The sequence below is a fragment of the Amblyomma mixtum genome, chromosome 4, assembly GCF_055824585.1.
Source record: "Amblyomma mixtum isolate Tamu chromosome 4, ASM5582458v1, whole genome shotgun sequence".
In the NCBI taxonomy this organism is placed as follows: Eukaryota; Metazoa; Arthropoda; class Arachnida; order Ixodida; family Ixodidae; genus Amblyomma; species Amblyomma mixtum.
Window position 1 is genome coordinate 80,260,825 of NC_143015.1, and position 18,387 is coordinate 80,279,211.

Here is an 18,387-nt window from a genome sequence, read left to right on the forward strand (position 1 = left end):
GCGACAGCTCTACTCCATTCTTCTTCTGCGCGGTCAGCATAGCGTCTTCATGGGTGTCACACTTCCCCCACCGTGCCGAGACCCGCTGGTCGAGTTAAAAAGCGCCGCGCAAATGCTAGAGCATTGAAATGGGCAGCGTGTGCCACCTCAGGCTTCGCCCAAGGACGGCCGCTGGGCATGAGGCACGTTATGCGATAATCGAGCTCACCAATTTGGGAAATGGTTACGTAGGTTACGTCGTTACACACACACACACACGCGAACACACACACACACACACACACACACACACACACACACACACACACACACACACACACACACACACACACACACACACACACACACACACACACACACGCGCGCGCACGCGCGCGCGCACGCGCACACGCACACGCACACGCACACACGCACACGCACACGCACGCGCACGCACGCACGCACGCATAGGTTTTCGCTCAATGGTACGAGTACTGCTGACGCTGACGTTTAACACTAAGGTATGGAATAAAACCACAAAAATAAAACTCCAAGCCACACGAGCCTGACAGAAATCCAGAGGAGAAATAGACTTAGGGAGAGTGGGTTCGATTCCCAGTGCCGCCGGGTGCCCACCGGTGATACAATGGCTACAAGCTTTCCCTTGGTTTGGTGCTTGGCTTCTTTAGGGTGAACTGCTCGGGAAATGGGTCTTTGACCCCACCTTGAGTAAACGAAAATACCTTGCGCTGCTTTGACCGCAGATGCCCTTGCGCCATAAAACTTCATATTGATCACACTTCGGCGGAGTGGTCATCTAACGCCAGCAGGAGATAACTGAGAGTCTGTCAGCTTAGCATAGACCGCTACAATTCGGGGAAGGAGTAGTTGTGGTAGGAAGTGAGATGGGCAGACAGAATTCCTTGATCGGCTGGGATTGAATGACCGCAGTTAGCGCCATGCACGCCACTTCTCTTCCAAAGGTGCGGATATCAAAACACTTTGGCCTGTTAAGCAGTAAAAGCGTACCGTAGCGGGAACTCCATCCAGTAGCCGCCCTCCGTGGTTCGAGACGAGTACAGTGTCCGCGCCATATTCCAACGCTTTCTGTGCTGCCTCGGCTGTAAACACGAAAAGCGGTGTCAATCGCCGGTTAAGGCCATGATTTGGCCATGTTCAGACTGATTCATTTCTAAACAGCGTCGGAAGGCAGTACAGACAAAAAGCAATACAGCGCTTGTGTTGCGTGCTCTCTTTTGTGTTTGTCCTATCTTCTCAAGCTGTTTAACAATGCATCATTCCCTATTTAGACCCAGCACCAAATTTTGGCGAAAACGAGCGCACGACCGGCGACAATACACATCTTTATGCTATGTGAGTGCGCAGGAGGAAGTGCACTTAACTGTGAACATGCATGGTGGTATAATGTAATATGTCTTAAACTTATTTCTCCAATCAACAGAGCGTAAAGATATTCTGTGTCCAAACGTGCCATGAAATGTTCCGTGGTTGCGGTGCCAGCGTTTTCCGCCACCCCAAAACTACACATCTGTGCTGCACGCATGCAGGCGTCTCGTTTAAATACCAACCTGTGAGAACTCCTTTTAGGACGATAGGAAGGTTAGAGATTTGCCGCAGCCAGTGGATGTCTTCCCACGTAGTGGAAGCTGAGAGCAGGTGATCTATGGAGTTCGATTTGTCCGACTCCATTGTGAAGGAATGGCCGGGGCTCGATGCCTCCATGTTGGCAAGCCTGCACAGGAAAAGAAAGAAATGATTCCCTCGTCATTGTCTCCTGAACGGGATGCTTGAGCTCACAATAAGATTTTGCGGCTTGGTTGTGCACCAGCACATTGGTATTCAAAACACTGCATGGATCAGAACGTAACGTTGTCCGAAAATGGGCGTTTTTTTCACGTTAAGTTGGCAGCACAGGAATTTATTTTCCTTCTTGAACTGCGTCCTGCGTTGTACACAAATGTCATATTAAAGAGGTATATGGCAGCTGCTTTGGTTTATGCGAACCGTTGAATCAGTTGTGGGCTAGTAATACTCGAGTCAACTGGCTGGAAGAAGTCCACTCGATGAAAATCTGTACCGAAATTAAGTGCTCCTCAACCACCTCGCATTTTCCGTGTAACAACCACGTACGGTTCGATGGCTGCTAGGAACATTTTGAAAATTCGTTTAAATTCAAGAGCGTTAAGGCTGCCGTTGTGCAAAAAATCAGGCACCGTCTTCGTGGGTGTTGTGCGTGAAAAATCTCCGGCGAAGCATTATAGGTGGGCCACCTATGTTATGTGACCTCGCGGCGTAGTCGCAATTTGCTTAGTTGATTATGAGAAGACTGTGCACCATGGCTGGTGGCAGTTGAATTATTGAATATTCGGGAGAGGTTGATTGGCAAGAGCAACGTTCTTCGCGCAAGCTCCACCTTTGCAAGCACCTACCATCGGAGGGCACTTGCGCATCGCTTCACCACTGCACTACTGCGCCAGGTGTGGTGCGATGACTCCCAGGAATCTAGCAATGCAGCCGAGAATGAGCAATTCCACATATATTAAAGCTATCAGGTCATGCCCTTAGTGCAGAGCTTACGTGTACCCTCCCATTTTTGTTCTTAATTTCCCTTCTGCGGCAAGCACGCGCAATATTTGGACGCACAGGAAAAACATCAACCGTTTCGACGCTTCAAGTGTTGGCTCTCCGTCAATTCTTAGCCCAGCCAGGCGCCAAAATGTGCGACCTGAGCAACCTTCTGCCTTTTGTACCTGAAAGGGGGAACAGTTTCAATCTCCATTTAGGAACAAACGACCTGAAGAGCGAGGACACACAGATCGAGATTGATCGGCACGCAGGGATCTTCAATTTGATCCGCAAAGACCAGCCTGAGATTCAAAATATTTATGCCACCGTTGTACAATGGCGCGCCCCAAACCACTGGCAACACTTTAGTGATTGACGATCAGTTCAGAAATTCAATCGCTAAGCTAAGTTCAGTTATGAGCTTACTGATGTTTGTGAACGACACCAGCGCGTGTTTTTCCCTCACAGTTCTCAAGAGGTCTTTCGTCCAATTAGTGTTCTCGTGGCAGTTAGAGTTCTCCAAAATTTTTAATGGGGTTTTATTCCTGTCCTGTCACATCTATAAAGTTCTCCTCCAGTACCAGCGGCAGTGCTTAACGGCGCTGCAAGACCATCTGCCAACATCAGAATATTACACCTAGTCCCCCGTGTAACATCACGCCCCAAGAGTTGCCAGCTACTCTCAAGTTTTCAATAGCCTCCGGGAATATGCTTAGCAGAGTGAAACCCCACATTTCCCGACCGTCGCTGAGCCGCATCGACAGGTGGAGTAGGGACGAACACCTGTCCCACACGGGTACTGTCGCAAGAGACTGCAAGAATACCTGGATATTCCGTGCGAGAACGGCTGTGACCTAACGCCGAGCTCTCCTGATGGCAGCAACGCAGCAACTACCACTTCCTAGTAAGGACAGTAATGTGGTTCCCACCACGACCCTACGCCCAAGGACGCGACACGAGACAGGACCACCAAGAGTGGCTGTTCAACAACATGCCTTTGTACAGGAATCCACCGGCAGACAACTGCTGCCGAGGCCAAAAGGAAATATAACTCAACCCGGCCCTCGCTTCCTTCCTTCCATCCTCAGGGCAACACCAAAACCCGAAAACCCAAAGCAGACAGCGCCAGCACACCAGCAAGCTTCTGCTGGTATTCGGGGCTTTCTAGTGGAGTGCAGCGTCAGCTGCCTTCCACTATAGAAAGACATGTGCATTCCGTAACCAACGCGAAACCAAGAACTCCAAGCCCCCGCTGTATCGCGCTACGACCTCTGTAAACGCTGTGGTTCGGCACAGCGGGTACTGAGCAGTGGCATCCAGGTCGCGTGTATAAGCAGACAATCTTTTTCTCTCCCTGCCGACAGCCTTAATCAGATAACTTATAATTTTTAAAACAAAAAATTATGGAAAAAAGAATAAGGCACCAACTACATATCTATTGCCTAAAGGCTTATTTCTAATCCAAAATAGCACAAAATTATGTTCAACATTCTCGGAAAAAATTTAGAAAAATGAAAAATTGTGAGATACTGTTATGGAAAAATTGAAGGTAATGGTTCAATCTTGCGATGTGTAGGAAACTGTTACTTTTAAGCTGGTTCCATCAATTACACAGAGCATTTAGACTGCCACAGAAAAACAACAGGGAACGCTTCGGATGATAGGAGAAAGGTGAACAGAAAAACAAATGAGAAACTGCTTTCGGGTGATCCGCAGATACATTCACTGTTATTGTAAAATCTAACACTATATGGAAAAACTGCGTTCATAAACGGTTTCCACCTCAAAAATGTTTTGGCCTAGAATATTTGTGTTTTAAGTTTACGGGTGTCATTAACGCCACCAATTCGCAAACTGCGTGGCAACGACAAAGAGAGTGGAATTCGAGTACTACAATCTGCCATTTTAGATTTCCTTAAAATTACCATTACCCACTTTGAGAAGTTGTTCGTAACGGTGGGAATGGAAGAGAATCATGCTCGTCAACAAATCCCTTTTCTGCTCCAGAGGCCACCGAACCTACGCTCTTTGAAGGAAAGGAAATAAGAATGGAGGTATGCGAGAGCTGACGCAAAAAGTTCAGTCGTGATGGGGCTCCACCCTGCGCAAAAAATACACCACAACAATCAAAAGAACGATTGGCATTGGAAGCAGATGCCAATAAAAATCCTACAGTTACAAGCTCCGACCTCTATTTCGCGAATAATTTTAATCTATCAACCAGCCCGATAAGGATATAGGAAAGATTCTTTCTCTCTAGAGGCCATACTTTTGGCCTCACTACAAGAAAGTAGAATGAATTTTCTGTAATAAGAGACCTAGACTACTTTTCACGAAGGTAACGAATCGAAGAACACTTTTTCGATAGGCCAGAAGTTACAGCGGATTGCACACAATTCCACGCGAGAAACCGTCATTGATCTCCTGATATGAGGAAGGAAAAAAATTTTAGCGCGTATATTACTGCCATGCGGACTGACACCATTCGCGCCTAAAAAAGCAGCAAGCCAGTGAGGCAAAACGTTTCAAAAAGGAACGGGGTTCCATTGGAACCGCTCACCCGATGAATGGATGTAATCATAAAGCCAGCCGATAAGAGAGACTGTAAAATTGAAGTGGACAAGGGAAAGTACTTAGAGGAGCGTATGGGACAACTTTCTAACGCTCGTTTTTATCGATATTGTGAAGCAAACCGCGCTGCACAACCGCACAAATTTAAAGCAGGAATGCTGGCGATCTTCACAATAAATGGGGCATGTCCCTATGGTTGTGGAAAGCGCTTAGCGCATGACAGACCTCAACAGAATGATTCTACATGACATCGAAAGGCCACATCTACAATAATCGTGGTAGCTCTGTACTTTCCAACATAGGCACGATTACCGATCCACTTTTTAGTTACAATGACACAATATTAGACGCATGCCATCAACACATCCATCCTACCTATAGGACATGAACTATACTTTTGGTGAAACAGCAGCTTCCGGAAAGAGCCTTTCTAGCAACGTTCGGTGTAGTCTCTCACTATAAAATTATTGTGCATTTCGATGGCAGGAAATATTTGATCGAAGCATACGAAACATGTTACAAATACACAGCTCCACGTGTTTTAGAAAATGTTGACGAAACAGGTACTAGAAATAAAAACCTTGCATTCAGCAAGCAACATCTTAGCCCCCGCTATTGTCGATGATGGGGCTCAGAGGGTATGTAAACCGGAATTAATTACTTCAAGGCAATCGACGCGCTGAAGAAATATATTGCTGAACAAATTTACTAACAACGTTGAAATTCGGGCTTGTTGGTTCATACTTCGGAACAAAAGCGCAAAAAGGACAAGGGACCAAGAACGAGTAGACACACACAGCGCTAACTTTCAACCACTTTATTAGAAACCAAAGCACAAGAATTTATACATACATTTTTACCGTATCATCCCAAAGCATGCGCAAAATCACTGTGAGCGTAGGTAATCTACTTCGTTTTTTGATTTCTGACAGAAGGAGTGCTTACACAGGCACTTCCTAACCTGGCTATCTTTTCTGCTTCGATAATTTCACGAGTGCCCTTGTCATTACTTTTCCCAACTAAAAATCTGTCTAGTAACGGTTTGCACTTTACACATGCGTTGCAAAACGATGGTGAACTCGTGAAGCATTGCGACGCATGTGTAAAGTGCCAACCGTTACTTGACAGATGTTTTTTAGTTGGGAAAAGTAATGACAAGCGCACTCGTGAAATTATGGAAGCAGAAAAGATAGCCAGGTTAGGAAGTCCCTGTGTAAGCACTTCTTCTGTCAGACTCTCAAAAAAAGAAGTAGATTACCTACGCTCACAGTGATTTTGCGCATGCTTTGGGATGATACGGTAAAAATGTATGTATAAATTCTTGTGCTTTGGTTTCTAATAAAGTTGTGGAAGTTAGCGCTGTGTGTGTCTACTCGTTCTTGGTCCCTTGTCCTTTTTGCGCTTTTGCTCCGAAAAAATTTACTACTTACCTTAACAAGAACCACCCTACTGTAAAAAAAACAACCCTCGAGCAACATTTTCACTCTCTCGAAAGAAACGCACGCCTCGACAGAATGTTCACTGCTTTTATCGAGCTTACACAGTTTCTATATAAAGCGGTATCATTCTGCGGGTGCACGCTGATTACCCGAGATTGGGGGTTTGGCGTTTGTAAACTGATTACTTATGCACACTGACAACGTGCTGTTATTCAAATACAGTTTAAAAATGTTTGCATACATAAAAACGCAGAAAATTTTGCTGCGTAAGCCAGGTAGCTTAATTAATATTTCATTTTAGATGCGGGTCGCAATCACTTAAGCCAGAGTAATTGAGCCGGCTATAGCTCATTTGGACCGTAATTGGTCAAATGTTTAGGGGAATCCCCCAAGGTGGAGTAGATTTGTAATAAGGGAGTAATTACTCATTGGTATCCACCCGAGCGCAGCCATACGGCTACAAAGGAAAGCTATACAGCTTTCTCAGGAACTTCGTAGTTAAAGAAAAATTGGTCCTGGTCCGGGGTTCGAACCCAGGACCACCGCTTCACCGGGGCAGTCGCTCTACCAATTGAGCTAACCAGGACGGCAAGCTTATGGTAGAGCGAGAGCGAATTGATCAATAACTCGAAGTGGGAACTGTGTTGGTCAATGTTTAGGGGAATCCCCCAAGGTGGAGTAGAATTGTAATAAGGGAGTAATTACTCATTGGCGCTCGGGTGGATGCCAATGAGTAATTAGATCGTAATTGTCACATTTTTTTTCAGTAAATTTTTTGACGCAGCACGTCAGCTCATTTTTTCGGGTCAACAGTTGTTAACAGCACCTTCAGTATATTTGATCACTTCCCATTGTCGCCACGGTGTCTCAGTGGTTACGGCGCTCGGCTGCTGAGCCGAAAGACGCGGGTTCGATCTCGGCCGCGGAGGTCGAATTTCTATGGAGGCGAAATTCTGCAGGCCCGTATACTCTGGGATGTCAGTGCACGTTAAACAACCCCATGCGGCCAAATTACTACAGCGTACCTCATATCCTGTGTCACTTTGGGACGTTGAACCCGCATAAGCCAAACCAAGCCAATCATTTACCCTACTATCTTTGCACGAAGTTCCCAAATGAAAGCATTTTCGATAACTCTGAACAGCAGCACGGGGTTCTTGCCTACTGAGTGGAACGTATGGTCGAAAAGGCTAACCTAAGGTCCTCCGGGAGGCGGAACTTGTTCTTCGTTATTGCGATATGTTGTCCTGGAACTGGAGAGTCCACGGTAAAGACAATGGCGGCGAAACCTTGGGCTGCGGCCCTTCTCACTAGCGACTCCGTGATGGACCGGTTGCGGAAGATGTAGATCTGCTGCCACAGCACACAGTCAGGAACTCTGGCTCTGATGTCTTCGATTGTAGCGGTGCTCATGACGCTCAATATCATCACAGTGCCGGCGTCACGTACCGCTGCAGGAAGAAGGAGAGAGGTGTGCCCGCCATGTTTTCTAAATATTTTGAAATCGCAAAGCTTCACTAGGCTAGTCAACGCCGCGCTTCGCGTGAACCGGTGGCCAGATTTGCCATTTTTGCGCATGCGCGAAACCGAGCGACGTCACGCACGGCGCAGGTGGCCGCTGTCGCCGCCGCTGACTCCGTCGCCTGCCCTTTCGCCGCAGCCGCGCGCTTCTGCGCATGTGCGCCGCCGCTTCTCCTCCTCGCCATCGTTTGACCTTTCGCCGCAGCCGTGCGCAGTGCGCATTTGAAAGGAGGGTCATATAAGGCGCGCTTGACCATAGAACAAACGCAGACACTCGCCATGGAAGGAGAAGAAGAAGCAACAGTGGGACGGCGGAGAAACACCGATGCAGAAGTGGTAGCTTGGTAGTTGGCTGAAAAGCAGCTAGAGCTTTTCGCTTCGAGATATCCAGGCTTAACCTTAGCTAAGGCGCAGCCAATTTTTAAAATTCCGTTCATGCAAATGGACATGTCGCATTTTGGTTAAAAACGTGGCTATTTCTGTAGCAAAATATAGAGCTACAAGACAACCAGAAACTGAGTGCCAGAGATCAGTGCCAAGTGCAATCCCTAGGAGAAGCTTGGATTAATTACTTTTAGATAAACGAGTTATCGTAGCAAAGGTTGATAGGAGAGGACCTAATAGCATGTTTTGTGAGTGCGTATACTTTATAATATATGGACAAAAAGAGTAGCAAATAAGAGCTTTTAAGGTACTGATTACTTCTTGGGCTAAAAAGAGGCCCGATCAACCGACAGCCTTCATGGCACTCCTGAAATGATCGAGCATTGTTTCATCAATTGTAAATATACAATACTTTTCTTCCGCGTGCAACGGACATTGAAAAAGAAAGATTTATTTTTACGCCGTGTTTTGCAGGATATCTCACTGTACTGCCATTTGTTGTTGGCCCCCTAGATATGCTAATTTATCTGATTACACAACCTGTGAAAAACACGCAAGATTGACCGAGATTGTGAATGTGTTATTTTTGCTAAAGGCCACTTCAGTACAATGATTGTACGCCTAAAAGAATTGCATGGCAAGACCGAGTTTGAACCGGAGTGGCACTCACTCTTAGTGTTGTGCTGTTCATTGCCTTTTCTATAATTATTTACTGCTTGCATGTGTCGAATTATGATGTATTCGCATTGTACGTGCTCTGAAATGACTATTTTCTCGTCCTTCCTTGCATAGGTTTTTATTGTGAAAGCAATACTGCTTGCACTTTTCTGCCATCGATGGAGATTCATCCTTCGCTCCGGCGGAGCTGCGGCGCGCTACCACGTGACCGCGTGACGTCACGACAAGAGGAGAGCTGGGGGCCCAACTCGTCTCATCGATGGAGTCTCATCCTTCGCTCCGGCGCTGCTGCCGAGTGAGGGCGCTCGCTAGACTGGGATAAAACGGGGCTGCGGCTGAGCTCCTCGCAGTGCTGTGCTATGTCGGAGGATGCGTACAAGGCGAGGCTGGAACAGTGTGCCGCGGCCAAGCGACGGCGCCGTGCCGAAGAAACAGACGAAGAAAGGGAACAACGGTTGACAAAGCAAAAGCCATTTCTTTACGGATCACCAAAGCGTGTCCATCGGAATAAATAAAGCACATTTACAGTAGACCCATGTTGTGTCCAGAGTGAATCCATACGGATAACCATATTAGCAGAACCAAGTCGTGACCAGAGTTGCACTATACGGGAAACCATGTCCAACTACCAACAGAACCAAGCGCAGCCAGTAGGTGTTATTGCTTTCGCAATCAGCCAGGCTTAACCAAGCTGAGCTTTCAGCCAATTTTTTTGACTTGCCACTGTTTTCTTAATGCTTGCACACAGCTCATGTAGATAGCCGCAATGCCGGCCAATTTTTTTCGTGCCGACACGATGTGCGGACACGATCTAGTGACACGCTTTGTTGACACGCTTTGCCGACATGCTTTTCCGGCATGTTCTGCCAGCAAGTCCTCTACATGCCACTCATGAGACAAGAAATGCTTTCGCTTTAAAAGAGAGGACGCAGTGCGGCACAAGTTTGACACATGCGGTGGCTCGCATCTACTGTCATCATCTCAGAATCATCGAGAGGTTGTTAAATTTGCATGCACAACTTCGACGGAAAGAATCCATTACATAAGAACCGCTTATCACATCACACATATGTTGGAACGAAACAGTAATTAGATTTAAGCAATGCGCGTTAGCAGCGGAAACTATGCGTTACTACTCATATTTTGCATAACATGCGCACTCTATATTTTATTAATTGGGCGTGCTTTACTCTTACTGAATTATTTTAGGTTTTCTCCGACACTCTAGTGTGCCATAAATTTCACGTCATATATTTACGAGTTAAAGTGGGGTCTCAAAAATAACGGGCCGAGTATTCCAAAGCTTTCGCTACGTTACAACGACGGCTGATCGCCAGCGTGAAGATTTCGGGTGCAATCTTTGCGTGCGAAGTGCTTCAATAGTCGTCCTCGAATAGATTTTTCAGCGTTCGCTTCACTTCAGTTGCAGCAATGGTGCTTACATAATTTTTGTCTCATTCCACGAGCTTATTGTGGTTCTATGCTCACCTTCGGCAGTTCCAAATTCTCCGTCCGGGTCCGCTATCATTTGCGCTGCCGTCGGTGAGAAGCCTACCGGAATTGAAATCCTCCGGTCTAATACAGTGGTAGCGGTGTTAACCCTTGACACGTCCACAAGAAGACGAGGTCTGAATCGTAGCCTTCAATAGTACCACCGGAACGAAAAATATTGGGAGAGGCTGCCACGAGCGACTGAGACAAAAAAAAGGAGTCAAAATAATAAAACATGTCGCTATAGATAAGCTCGGGGGTCAAACAGAAGAGTCAGACACGCGTTGTAATGGTAGGACACAGGACGAGTATGGGCTCAAGATCAACGGAGATTGTCCGTACCGGAAATTGTCGCTGATTGCGGAAATCGCTTTGCTCCTCAGAATGGAATTCATCGCCCATAAAGCAATCCGGGCGCCTTATAAAAAGTGTGTGTTCTTTGTATGCAAAAGACATACGTTAGCTGTGTTCTGATTGTTATTATTTGGCCGGCTTAGTAAGAGCGTTCATTTTTCTCAAATGCTTCCTTGCAGTCATTGGTCCCCGTAAAAGGAAGGTAACACAGGTGGCTTACGAGTGTTGATATTGTTGAGCTAAACTTAGAAAACTGTTTGTGTACTAACTGCCCTGATAAAAAATTAGTGGTATTTTTCGGTGGGAAAGCCTAATTTCTTAAAAAAAAGCTGCTTGCTTCACAATATAAAGATATTCGAATTGATTGTGTTCTCTCAACAGTTAAATGAACACCAACAGAAATTTCACGGACAGGCTGGGAATGATCGAACTTTTGTGTTCACTGGGCTCATCTTTGCTGAAATATAAAAATATGGTAGTTGCTTTAAGAAACACATGGTTTCTTTTTAGGAATTAAAAAAAAAGTGGAATAGATCGAAAAGCCTGAGTAGAACAATACTGATGAGTAGAACAATACTAGAGCGCATTCAAAATTAACAAAAATTAGCATCCCTACACCACTGGACACTGCGAGGTTACCCCCGTTGAGCTTTTTGATTCCTCGGCAGGCAGCGACTTATTTTCTGAGTCGCTACGTTTGAGCGACCCTTATGCATCTCTGGTAGGCAACCCTTCGGCTTTGCTTCGAAAACTACCTCTGCTGCTTGCTTCAAAATATTTCAATTGTGTCTATATTCAGACAAAAGTTACTAGCATGTTGAGCCCCCGTTATTGTGAGTTATTCAGCATATCATCCGGCACAGTTGGGGAAACATGCATCGAACAGTGCGTCATAAACAGATCGTCTGTGATGAATGTGGATGGTAATCAGAAATTTCGTATTAGAGCTCAAAAACCCCAAATCGAAGCAGTGCGCTTTCCCACATAACAATGTTACCATAAACAAGATGGCCGACTTCGCTATAAAGAAACTATGTGGGCTATAGGACAGGCGCAAAGGTGTGGATAGAATGTAAGAAACGTATTTTGGAAGAATCAAACAAAAAACTAGTCTCTCTTGCTTTGTTGAAGCTGGAAACGCATGGTCAGCCATCTTGTTTTGGGCAACATTGTTGCGCGGGAAAGCGTACTTGCGGAATTTTCAATATCTTCTATTAAACGAGAAAGTTTACGTAGCCGGTTGCCTGGCTGAAAACGTTAAATACCTGGAGCAAAGGCGAGCCAAAAAGAAATGCTTACAACTTCTTCTGTGTCATAAAGGAATGGCAGAGATCCTAGTTATTTGTCTCAGGAAGCACATCATTTACACGAACTTGCGGCTTGGCTCTGCATTCTATACTGTTTAGTGCTGGGATACGCTTGCTGAGGCAACCATCCTTTACAGCCGCTATTTTTCTGCGCACCAGAATAATAATTTTTCTGGTCAACAGTTCAGAGCTTGAGACGCGCCGATTGCTGCATGTGAAGTCTAGTTTACCCTTATAACTATCAAGAAATGCCAGAGCTCACCTGGTGAACGCTTCCGTGTTTTCTCTCAGTGTCTGTTCCCGGTACGCGCCGCTGCCGATGTAGGCTCTGACGCTGCTGTCCAGCTTTGCTTCAGCCACGCGCTGGATGTCGGCTAAGCTGAACACATGATCGCGTTCATCTTGAAGCGGGTGAGCGTGGATTCGATGGAAGGTAACTGTGGTGGCACATGAGTGGGGCACAAATTGTAATGACGCTGCCAAATAATTGGAACTCACTTAAGCGACGAAATCAGAAAATTCCGCGCACGTGACATTTTATGTACATAGCAGGAGCAAGAAAAAGCATCGGGCCATGGCAGAGACTTTCAGTGACACAGAACAAAATGAGTTCATTTGCAACCGGAAGATGTGGGATGAATGCTATCTGAAAAGTGCGCGCCAAAAAGAAAAGCGGTTTGCGGAGGGCGCTAGACAAATATTCGTAAGGCACAAAATATTTTCCTGCTTTCCTGTCTCTTGCTCAGAAAGCGCAGCACGTCAAATTTTTATTTATTTATTTATTAATACTGATAGTATACTTCAAGCACATAAAGGATACGGTAAATAAAATGTACAAATTAAAACAGCAGGAAAAAAATGAGGATGGGAAACAAAATGGAGCGTGCGGTAAAAATCTGATATTATTCAAGTAACATCACTTATATGGTAACAAAACTCTCAACAATTTCAATAAAAACATGAACATTCGAAGAATTCACAATTTAACTTGGCAAAGAAACCTACATGTTCATTACCTTCGGAGAATAAGTATTAAAGAGTGTCGAGAAGCACCCGGTACGGCCACATTCATTTGTTGTTGTTAGCTCGAATAGATTGACGGTGGTTGTTTTCAAGTAACCATTCTTATTTGTATTTAACTGCATATAATAGAGGTTGAATATGAATTTCATTCCAGTTGTTTTACGGCGGCAAAGGAAGGGAGCTATTTGTGCACTAATCACGATGGGTCTTACGTTTTTTAGGCCAGAGTACTTAGTATGTGTGAACTGCAGTGCTTCGGGCTGAATTCTGTCTTTTCTTTCACATAATCTTGATGGGGGCCGCAAATTATGTTCGCATATTCAAGAATAGGTCGCACTAGTTATTTGTAGGCGCTTAGCTTGATATCTGACGGTGCTATTTTTAGTATTGCAAGAGGAAACCCTAGCTGCTTAAATGCACTGTTACATGTTTTACACTTGCACATTTCACTTTAAGTCTTGTGTAAGTGCTTAGTTAGTGTTTAGAGTGCCACTTTGGAATCGAAATAAGGTGATATATGTAGTCACTTGAGGGATCATACTCCTATTGCAGCACGAATTTCAGCTCGGCATGAAGCAGTGACGTGGGCCGACCGCACATATGCAGGATACGTCTTAAATATTGCCACGTATCATTGCAGTGTGTGTTCGTTCACGCTCAAGGCAGCAGGAAAGGGTCGTTATCACTTTTGTTCGTGGCGCGAGAAGCGACCAGACTAATCTCGATTGTTCGCAGCCATGCAAGGCTGCATCTAGGTTTTTCCAGATTACCGTAGATGATCTTGACCTGTTATCTGGAAGTTTCCTTGCCGGCTTTAAATTGAGCGATGCCGCGAGCGGCGGACATTGGTAGTTCGACGACCGCCGAGCACGCCTGTTGCTTACGCCGCCGCCGAGTGATTCAGTTATTTTGAGGGCGCAAGTCAGCCCAAATAAAGAGCTTCGTTTACAAGTCTTTCTGGTGTCTTCCTGACCGCTGGACTGCCGTCACTACAACGTGACATCTGGTGGAGGTGCTGGGTAGCCTCCCATGTTCCGGACACCCCCTACAAGTCGAGACGCCAGCCCTTTGAGTCATCTACCGCAGGACCTGAGTCCACTCCACCGCGCAAGCCGACGCCTGCAAGGGGACGAACCTGAGTTCGGGATTCTGCCGGACCCTACCCGGAAGCGAAAGCCAGCAGCAACATCTACCATGAGCTTGCCCCAGACGATGACTCCAATCATTCTTCAGCAGCCCCGGGTGCCACCAACCTTCGACGCTTCGCCTGGCGCCGACCCCGAAGAATGGCTGGAGCAGTTCGACCGCGTGGCGATCTTCAACAACTGGGACGATGCCACGAAACTTAGGTACGTGTTCTTCGCCTTGGAGGGACCAGCAAAAGTCTGGTTTGAGAATGAGGAAGCTAACCTCACGAACTGGGAAACCTTCAAGGAGCAGCTTCTAAAGACCTTCACGAACGTCGTGCGAAAGGAGAGAGCCCAGCAGCTGCTACAGTCTCGCATACAACACCCAAACGAGACCGTTGCTGTGTACACTGAGGAAATGAAGCGTCTCTTCCGGCGTACCGACGCAAACATGAAGGAAGAAGAAAAAGTAAAGCTGCTCATGCGAGGAGTTCAAGAGCAGCTCTTTGCCGGCCTCGTCCGCAACCCACCGAAAACTGTCGCGGAATTTGTAGAAGAGGCATCCAAGATGGAAAAAACTCTTGATGCCCGAGCCCGCCAGTATGACCGCCAGCAGCGCGTTTTCTCAGCAAGCTGCCTGGACACCGCTAACAGCAATGACCTGCGGGAGGTTATACGTCAAGTTGTGCGAGAGGAGCTCCGACGATTGCTGCCAACGGGAACGCAGCCGCAACCTTCACCGCTCACTGACGTCATCCGGGACGAGGTTCAACAGGCCTTGGGTGCGACGCCGACACCCATGCAGCCTATGCAGCCCCCAGTCATGCCTTACGCCGCAGCTGTGCGCCGTCCTGCACCTCGACGACGGGACCCAAGACACTATCGCCCTCAGCCAGCTGCGTTGGACCGCCGCTCACTCGCCCCAACCCGCCCGTCCTACGAGCGACGCGCGCAGCCGAGGAAATGCGACGAGTGGAGAACTCCCGACCAGCGCCGCCCACAATGCTTCCACTGTGGCGAAGCCGGTCACGTCCTCCGGCACTGCCCATACAGAAGACTGGGCATCCGAGGGTTCTCTTACGACGCTCCACGTCCCCGACCCGGCCAGCGACCAGCCGAAATCGAGGAGTTTGTGCGTCGGGAAGAATACTCATCGCCGAGCCGCCTATCACGTTCCCCGTCGCCATCGTCCCCGCGCTTTGTTTCTCCTAGCCGAGGTTACGCCGTGCGTGGACGCTCCCCCAGCCCCCGAAGGTTAAACTAAATAAAGCAGCCTCTGGAGGTGAGGTTGCTTCTAAGCGCAATGATAAAGATCCTCCATCGACGAGTACTCAAGACCATGCCTTAACTACGACGACAACACCGACGACGACAACACCGACGACGACAACACCGACGACGACAACACCGACGACGACAACACCGACGACGACAACACCGACGACGACAACACCGACGACGACAACACCGACGACGACAACACCGACGACGACAACACCGACGACGACAGCTCCGACGACGACGACACCGACGACGACGACACGGCCAGACTTGAAGCTTTTACCGTTGCCCAGTGAAGTAACGTCACAGTACGCCCACCGCAGCCTCACTACTCGACGAAGCCGAGATCGTACACCGAAGACAACGTGCAATGCGAAAACGCGAACAAGTGACCTTGAAGTTATGATCGACGATCACGCGGTTACTGCCTTGGTGGACACCGGAGCTGACTACTCCGTCATGAGTGGGCCACTCGCTGTCCGACTCAGGAAGGTGACAACAACCTGGGATGGCCCGCTGATCCGCACCGCAGGTGGCAACCTGATTACGCCGTCAGGACGCTGCACCGCGAGAGTTACTGTAAATGGGAGAACCTATGCGACAACCTTCCTGATCCTACAGCAATGCTCGAGAGACGTGATTTTGGGAATGGACTTCCTGAACGAACATCGGGCGATCATCGACCTTCGATCTAAGTCGATCAAGCTTTCCACGGAAAAAGCCATACCTGCTGCGACGGGCGCGACTCATCACGTTGCCTTAAACGTCCTCGATGAAGCATTGAGCGTGCCGCCCCGATCAAGTGTTCTCGTCGGCATAGGTACTGGAGACATCGAAAATGCCGAAGGTGTTATCGAGGGGAACACCCAGTTACTCCTGGATCGAGGATTGGGCGTCGCGAGGGGAGTCGCCGAAATCCGAAATGGCCGAGCCCAGGTGTTGCTAACCAACTTCACCGAAGAATACCGGCATCTAAACAAAGGTACGACGATCGCTTTCCTCGACGAGCTGGCAGACATCAGAGGCGTATTTGCCCTACCCGACAAACCTGCAGAACTATCTGAACAAGGCCATCAACCCACGTTCGACATCAACCCGGCATTACCCCGGAGCAGACAAGACCAAATACGCAGTCTTCTTCAAAGGTACACCGATTGCTTTTCATCAGCATCGAATGTGCGACGAACCCGGCTTGCCAAGCACCGCATTGTCACAGACGAACACGCACGACCACTGCGACAGAGCCCCTACCGCGTATCGCCGTTAGAACGCCAAGCTATCCGCAAGCAAGTTGAGGAAATGCTTCGTGACGACGTCATCCAGCCATCGAGGAGCCCCTGGGCAGCACCGGTCGTCCTAGTGAAAAAGAAAGACGACACCCTTTGCTTTTGCGTCGATTACCGCCGCCTGAACAACATTGCGAAGAAGGATGTCTACCCCCTCCCCCGCATCGACGATACACTGGACCGGCTGTGCAGCGCTAAGTACTTCTCATCGATGGACCTGAAGAGCGGCTACTGGCAAATTGAAGTCGACGAAAGAGATCGTGAGAAGACTGCGTTCATCACGCCAGACGGACTCTTCGAGTTCAAGGTGATGCCATTCGGCCTCTGCTCTGCCCCAGCGACGTTCCAGCGAGTAATGGATACGGTGCTCGCAGGCTTGAAATGGCAGATTTGCCTTGTCTACTTAGATGACGTTGTTGTCTTCTCCTCAAGCTTTGAAGACCACCTCAGAAGGCTTCGGATAGTGCTGGAAACGATCAAGTCTTCAGGCCTGACACTGAAACGAGAGAAGTGCCACTTCGCTTACGAGGAGCTGCTGTTCCTTGGTCACGTCGTAAGCAAGGATGGAGTTCGCCCAGACCCCAAGAAGACGGCTGCGATCGCAGAGTTTCCATAGCCTAATCACAAGAAGGCTATACGCAGATTCCTTGGATTATGCGCTTATTACCGACGATTCGTCAAGAACTTTTCGCGCATCGCTGAACCTTTGACTCAACTTACCAAGGCTGACGTGCCTTTTAAATGGGAAAGGCCGCAAGAGGAAGCTTTCAACGAACTGAAGCGCCGCTTACAGTCCCCTCCTGTGCTCGGGCACTTTGATGAAAACGCCGAAACCGAAGTTCATACCGATGCAAGCAGTGTGGGCTTAGGAGCGGTCCTCGTTCAGAAAAATGGCAGACAGGAGAAGGTTATTGCGTACGCTAGCCGTTCACTGTCGAAAGCCGAGGCCAACTACTCGACCACCGAGAAAGAATGTCTCGCCATTATTTGGGCCACGTCGAAATTTCGCCCCTACCTGTACGGACGACCATTCAAGGTTGTGAGCGATCACCATGCTCTGTGCTGGCTAGCCAATTTGAAAGATCCCTCCGGCCGCCTTGCTCGTTGGAGTCTGCGCCTTCAAGAATTCGACATAACTGTAGTCTACTAATCTGGCCGCAAGCATTCCGACGCAGACTGCTTGTCGCGAGCCCCCGTCGACGCAGCACCGGAAGAGGAAGACGACGACGCTTTCTTAGGACCGGTAAGCGCGAGCAGTTTCGCGCAGCAGCAGCGCTCGGATCCTGAGTTGCAAAGCCTGGTTGATTATCTGCAAGGCAAGACCACATCGCCTCCCCGAGGGTTCAAGCGCCAACTGTCG

At 48.0% G+C, this 18,387-nt stretch overlaps 1 pseudogene; it reads right to left on the minus strand.

Annotated features, from left to right (window-relative positions):
- The window catches only part of LOC149347161 (uncharacterized), a 103,344-nt pseudogene that overhangs the window by 51,610 nt on the left and 33,347 nt on the right, over positions 1 to 18,387 (minus strand).